The sequence below is a fragment of the Halichoeres trimaculatus genome, unplaced genomic scaffold (assembly GCF_033239565.1).
Source record: "Halichoeres trimaculatus isolate MK-OKI-2021-1 unplaced genomic scaffold, fHalTri1.1 fHalTri1_scaffold_23, whole genome shotgun sequence".
In the NCBI taxonomy this organism is placed as follows: Eukaryota; Metazoa; Chordata; class Actinopteri; order Labriformes; family Labridae; genus Halichoeres; species Halichoeres trimaculatus.
In genome coordinates this window covers 2,834,901-2,842,335 of record NW_027437201.1, presented here as the reverse complement: position 1 = coordinate 2,842,335, position 7,435 = coordinate 2,834,901, and positions in this window count along the sequence as shown.

Below are 7,435 nucleotides of genomic sequence, written 5' to 3'. Positions count from 1 at the left end.
AATATTGATCAAATATTACTCTGATCTGATCTCTGGGCTTATGATGAATTTGGAAGGTGGTTAACGAGCACAAAGACGAACATGGCACTCGTTTTTCCTCTGCAACAACCCCAGGCGAGTGTCCGTTTGCTTCTTGTTGGGATTTTGACCTAAAAAGAGAGACAGGAGAGCAAAACCACAGCTGTGTTCAAGCAGAAGCTTGAAGATTTTTTTTTTTGCCTCTCGTGTTAATTTTTTCTCCATTTTACCTTTTTCGCCTGGAAAAGTGACGCATGCTCATGTTGTTTTAATGCTGGCAAAAGACAGCTGTGTCAATGGGAATTCAAGGTTACTTTTTCATTGACCTGCTGATGATGCACAGCGCTTTAAAATGGCCCTAAATCAGCCCATGTCCTCTGGGCAGGAGGGATGCACAAATCGCGCCGATTCATCCACCAACAATGCGGCGGATGATCACAGAATGTTAAAAGATCCTCATTTTGAAGTGTAAATAAGGCCGGCTCAGAAGTGTTGGCGGTGAGGGCGCAATTTCTGCACGATGTATTCCACTCCTCAGAAATCTTCTCCTTCTCGTTAAGTGATCCTTAAGTGGCGACCAAAGACTTTATTTCAGACAGTTTGCATCATGTGGGGATCGGGAAAGGTGGAACATTTGTGTTTGTTTCATTGAAATTCATATATCTAAATCCTCCAGCTATGAACTCATAAACAAAAGAGTGAGGGGGCTTCGGAGCCACCCATGTGGAAAGCATTGATTGCTGCTCGCTTCAAGCCTTCAGGAGCCGATTGGACACAAAACTTCAGGCCAATTGATTTTTCTGCATTAATTTCTCAATTAGGATCCTTGAAGAGGACCACGAGGGCCACAGCCAAAAAAACTCCAGTTGATGCTGAAGGGTTCCTAATAGTGAGTTAGTGTGTGGAAACGTTTGTGTGTGTGCTCTATGAGTCCAGCTGCATCTGATCTACCTAGCACAGAGCTATGTGTATGATTATAAAGGATTTTAGGATCAATTTTCAGGAAAAAAAAGGGATACCTGAGAGGTAATCAATATTTGAAACAACTATGCCCTTAAACTTCTTCCTCTCACATCCCTCCATCAGAGTCAGACGTTAGAACAAAAGGCAGTCAGACCTTAAAGTGCAGCTGTGAGCGAATAGAGTGAGTCATATTGACAACAAAAAGCAGCTCAACAAAGAGAGAAATTACTGGACTAAATGTGGGTTTTGGTGTTGCTCTTGTTTCGTTTTATCCTCAGTGTTATTAATATTTAACTGAGCAGTATTATGTTCAGGACCATGTCTACAGACGAACGTTTGGTGGAGTTCTGACATACAGACACTGTAGATCCCAGCAAATAAAATAAAGTTCATAAGGAAACAAGGAGGAAATATTTCCTAAGATCTGTAGCTGGAGATAGATTAGTAGTGTGAACACAAGAAGGAGAAAGTCCTGTGTTACTAGCATGGCAACATGTAGTCGTATGTTTTTATGATAAAAACACAGCAATAGGAAGCTACGGTGGCTGGTAGGTGTCTGCAGACACAAATGCAATGCAAAAACGGAAGTCAAGATGACAGTTATCCTAACGGACACAGAAAAGTTGTGAAAGTAAGTAAGTGATCGTTTTCTTTTTAAACTTCAGAGCTATAATAAATCTAGCTCTAATGCTAGCGTCATGAGCGATTCATAAAGCTAAATATAAGATGACGTATTTTTCTGGTAAATAAAGAAATATAAATGACTATCTGATACCCTTCAAAGTCATTGATGCAACACCCATACAAAGCTTTATTTATCATAGATTAAGTTAAAAATGAAAACCATTGACTTCCTTTCACAACTTTTCTGCTGTACTTCCGTTGTGTTGTGGCTTTTGCAAATTGTCTGAAACCCACCGGCCCCTGTAAGAAACAGTATGCAAACATCACATGTGTTGAAGCATCTTTGGCAGCAGTTACAGCCTGAGTCTTTGGGTGTATGACACCACAAGCTTGGCTCACCTATCTTTGAGCAGTTTCTTCTCTCAGGCTCCATCAGGTTGGATAGAGAGCGTTGGTGCAGGCTTTGGCTGGGCCTCTCCATGGACTGTGTAGAATATGTACAAAAGCCCTGTTGACACGACAAGGTTTCACCCAAAAAGTGCAAAAAACAGTAAAAAAATAAAAAAAATTAAAAAAAAGGTTTTATATGGAAATGGTGATAGACTGAATACACTGTAGTTTGCATGCCATGCCTGTAGTTGGCAGTCTACCATTGTTTCTGTTGTTGATGTCCAGTTTAGGCATGACAATTTAAGTTGCCACAATGAAAGAGTATTGCATGCATTGGAGGACGTCAGCATTTCCACTGAAACTCCGGCTTGCTGTTAACACAGACATGGTGACCATGGTGTTTCATAAAAATTCCACTGTGGAAGCTTTGTTCAAAAGTTTGTTTTAGGTCGGCGAAAACGCTGTTTTCAAAAGGCTAAAACACATCAATACTTTTGTTTGTCATTTTAAAACCAACTGCCCATAGTCTCAGCGACGTCACCCATCTGTTCCTGAAACAGTGAAATGAAGCCAGTTGTCAGATGCAGCCTTATTCGATATGTTGCGAGCTTTGAGCTTCCTTTCTAACAGCAACAGGGCGCCCGTCAATCACATGAGCTGAGCTGTGTCTCTGATTGGTCAATCAGATGATTCTAATAACTTCTAAACCGCCAAGTTAAAAACCTCCTTTGATATCCTGGCTGTGGTCTTAAGGTAGTTGTCCTGCAGAAAGATGAACTGCCACCCCAGTCTGCGGTATAAAGCGCTCTGGTCTCCCAGTTCCTGCTGCTGAAAAACATCCCCACAGCATGATGCTGACACCACCATGCTTCACTGTAGGGATGGTATGGTCCAGGTGTTGAGCGATGCCTGGTTTCCTCCAGACATGACACCTGGCATTCACACCCAAGAGTTCAGAACATAACAAATGTAGCACCACACAAATTAAAGAGGGGGTACTGCGCTTTCCCATATTTTAGATATGGATATAAAAGTAACAACACTAGAGATCCACACTAAACATGACCAGATTTTAAAACCACAACTCAAATTGGTCTGATTTTCATGAGATGATGAGGTCATCCTTTAAGAATCTCTTTATTGAGGGATGGGCATTAAATACCAAGGTCTACCCATAGAAGCCCCTAACTGGCCTGGCCAATCAGAGGGAAGGGGGCTTGTGGGGCAGGGAGCCTTAAAGAGAAAGCAGCTTAAAAGGAAGCACATCTAGAGGCTGAAATAAAAGTTTTCTAAAACACCAGTGTGACAAAAAGGATTTTTATTTGCTGTACACTCTGTAAAGCTAGCAGAGGGACAGTTTAAAGCCTAATAAAGCACAATACCCTCTCTTTAAGTGCGTTGGAGCAGTATGCCAGAGTGTTTGTTTGGTATCAATTTATTTTATTATTTATTTTATCTTATATCACTAAATTTAACTTTGATTTTAAACTTGTAATTGGGTAACAATTGATTAGCTTGGATAGCCTTGCAGGTTAAGGGTGTGCCCCATGTACAGAAGCCATAGTTGTAGTTGTAACTCCTAGCCTTCTCTTTCTATCTCTGTTTAGTGCTCATATCCAATAAAAGTGACAATGTCCAATAAATGTAACTTAAAGAAAAAGAAAAATAGTCATGATTTATTCAATTTATATCACCCCACTCTTTCACACATCAACGTTAAATGAAAAAGCTTAAACTTTTACCTCTCTAAAATGTGTCACTTCAGACTAGACTGATGACAGTGTGTACATTTTTTTCTAATTAGCACATTCTCAACAAGTTACAACATAAAATTCCAGTTAAATCCATCAGTGATAAAAATCAGATACATCAATATTTTCATTTCTCTGAATCTGGAAGCTCTCCTCCTTTAGTGTCTGGCCTGGATCGTGTAAAAACCCTGACATGGGTTGAAATACCTTCGTCCTAAAACAGAGCCAGATGTTCCAGACGATGTTTAAGTTGGAGTTATGTGTTTTTGCTAGAAGTGAAGCGTTTAATGAAGCATGTGGTATAAAGTGGAGTGTAATGTATACGCTGATAAGAACAGTTTCATTATTGAAATACATAAAATAAGGACTAAGAGTTTCCTTTAACTCCCAAACATCAGGAGTTATGATATCTCACAGCAGCTCATTTTGCCTCCACAGTACAAAGAAAACACATCCTCGATCTCTTTGACACGTAGGACAAAAAGAGTCTGAATGCATGAGTCCACACTCCACAGTCTGATGAATAGCTTTGTGTTGGACCTTCATGCTGTTTTTCTGTCTGTCTTTGTCAGGAGACACTGACTGAAACATGCGACTTCCTCAGAAATTCGAGCCTTTGCATCAGCTATAACCTGCTCACAACTCAGCCTTGGCTCATATTTACCTTTCTTTTGACTTGTATTGTTTAAAAAAAAAAGGGAGAGAAGACGTAGACGCATGCTGATGTCTCATTAATGGGCTCATCTTCTATCCTGTTAATGAAAACATCGCCAAATGAACCCGACGCTGCTCTGATTTGCACCGAAAGGAAACTCATTTGAGTCAAGGTCGTGGCTCCATTGTGTCACTCGTTAATAAGTGTGCATATCAAGCGCTGAAGATGCGACTGTTTCTTTGCGCTTGAGCTTTTCCAATCATTTATAGAATTAAGGAAAAACAGCCTCTTTATAACCGAGTGAATGTGCACCAAAACCCTGCTGAAAAGGAAAAATGTAGCGCTGATTCTCTACTTTTTTTATTTATCTTTTATTTCTCATAAGAGATTTTATTTTACAGATTACAATATCATGCCTGTTAAACTCTTGAAAGCGAATACAATGTCATTCACTGAGCTCAAGTGCACTAAAATAAAATACCCCTGAGCAGCTCAGATTGTTCTTTTCTCTATGGATATGATGGATGGATAAATGACAGTGGATAAAAAAATAAAAACACGAGTCACTTTAGACGTAGAAAAAGCAGAGTGCATCGACATCCTGCCTCCATCATGCAAATAGTGACCCTTTAATTCAGGCCTCTCAAAGGTCAACTTGCAGTCACCGTGATTTTAATTGTGCTTGCCATCGTCAGGAACGTCCTTTTCTTCTCTCACAATAACTGCTCCTGCTTCCTGTTTGAGGGTGTTGCTTAATTGAGGTGTGCCCACGCTCTTAAGTAAAAGTTGCTCCCCATTAAGAGCCTAAATACGTGATGGTTCTCAGAGAGTTCTCGTGTGCTCCCTGAAGACAAAGCAGGGGTCAACAGGATGCGGGTTCTCCAAGAGCGCCGGGCTTTGGCTTGAATTGCTCAACAGTGAAATGTCTAAAATTCACCAGCGATGTCTACAAACACTCACTTTAAAGTTTATATGGAACTCTTGTGAGGTTTGGTCAATATGTGATCAAGTTTCTCTTTATTTTATAAAGTGTATCTGGGATTTTCTACATGCAGTCACTCATTGGATTTTTAGACTTTGACAATTTGTGGCGTGAGACTGCAGGAGGTCCAGAGGAGGGTTTCACTTAGCAGACACTTTTTTTTTTAAAGCAATTTACAACACTGGGCAGTTGGGGCATATGGTGCCTTGCTTAAAGGCACATCAACCGTACTCAGGAAATTATGCCATCGCTGCTCCAGTTTTCAGCCGAATTACCAATCTTGGTCTGTGCCTGGACTTTAACCAGCATCCCTGCAGTTACAAAGCCAAGTCCCTATGGACTGAGCTACTGCCACCCCAAATTAAACAAAACATGAAAAAAACAAACAAACAAACAAAAAAAACAATGAAAGAAAAAAAGGGGGAAAAAAACAAAGAAAGAAAAAATTAACAAACAAAAAAGAAACGGCTGTAAGCTCAATTCCCAAACTTGGTCCATGCTAGGACTTGAACCAGCAACCCTGCAGTAACAAAGCCGAGTCCCTATGGACTGAGCTGCTGCCACCCCAAATTAGAAAAACAAAACATGAAAAAAAAAGAGAAAAAAAAACAAACAAAGAAAAAAAAACAGACAAAAAAGGGGAAAAAACAAACAAAGAAAAATGGACAGTGTGTTTGTCCAATCAGCAATGTACCTAATTATCCTGTGTTTATTTATTTCATTATTTTTTGTTGTCACCTTCTTTGTTGTCTGTGTGTGTTTTGCATGTCAGGGCCTCTGTATTTTCTCTCAACAAAAACATAAATCGAGGCTCAGAAATCCCTGATGCCACTTATAAAGCAGGTGTGAAAATATGACCCCAACCATTAACCCACTGCTGTCTATACCACTGACCTTTAGGTAACATTTACAATCCAGCAGTGGCTTGGCTCTCCTCCCCGTGTGAGACGCAGCCGTGATGGACAGCTGAACGCCATTTGTGCCCAGATCCTCATCAGCCAAGTCCAGTCTGTCTGCAGGTTGCTGGGTCTCTCCACGTTTAGAGAGTTCACGACCTGCCCCGGGACCTTTGATTAATGACTATCACGTCCGTTTCTGAAAAGTGCTGGGCTGTTTGTTTTGGAGGCGACGGGAGACGGCTCACGTAGCCGTGGCCTGATCCTGTTCCCACGATGCTGTTTGGATGGAGACGCTCTGCTCCTGTTGGAGTCCAATACATACAGGGATGCGATAAAGCAGAGTGCATACATTAATCATGAGAGTCCAGGCTGAAAACTTCTCTATATCCTGAGATTTAACCTTTCTTATTTTTGCTGCTCTGTCAACCTTAAACCAAATCCTTGTTGGTTTGTCTCAAAAAAAAAAAAAAAAACGTGCTGTAACATTGATTTGAAAGTAGTGAGACTCTTCATTTCACTATTATTCCTGTTCTGCTGCTGTTTTATGTGATTTAAATTGTAAACATCCCGCATTTCAAACTGGTTTCAGACTTCATGATAACACTATGAAAACAGTGCTATTCAGTGCTAATAAAAAAAAATAGACCCTCAGATACTGACACACAGTAAGTGTCAACACTGAAATCCTCTGTGCATGTGCAAAGCTGCCACTACTAACACTTCCTATACATAAAGAATCCCTTTACGCTTTGGTCAACATAACACTCTTTAAATTCAAGGACTTGAAGATGCTGCTCTGGCACACAAAGCTTTTATTTGTATCTATAAAGTATATTGTCCTATTGTGTCAAATGATGACAGCGTGGAGGGGGGAAAGGAGCAGAAAAGCTTATTTTCTACGACAACAATAAGAAGAAGACAGTATACATGTATATACCTCTATAGTTCATGTACGACTCATATGTAATTACTCATTTATCACGAAAGAAACTTTTTCTTTTTTGTGTTTTGATGTAAAGACTACAAACCTGAGCCTGCCCACTCCTGTTAATACAGCTTATAAAAGAATCTGTGCATGCACTCGCTGTACATTCAGCAATGACATTAAAGATGTGTTTTCTAAACTCCTTTCAATACCAGCTTCAAGTACACT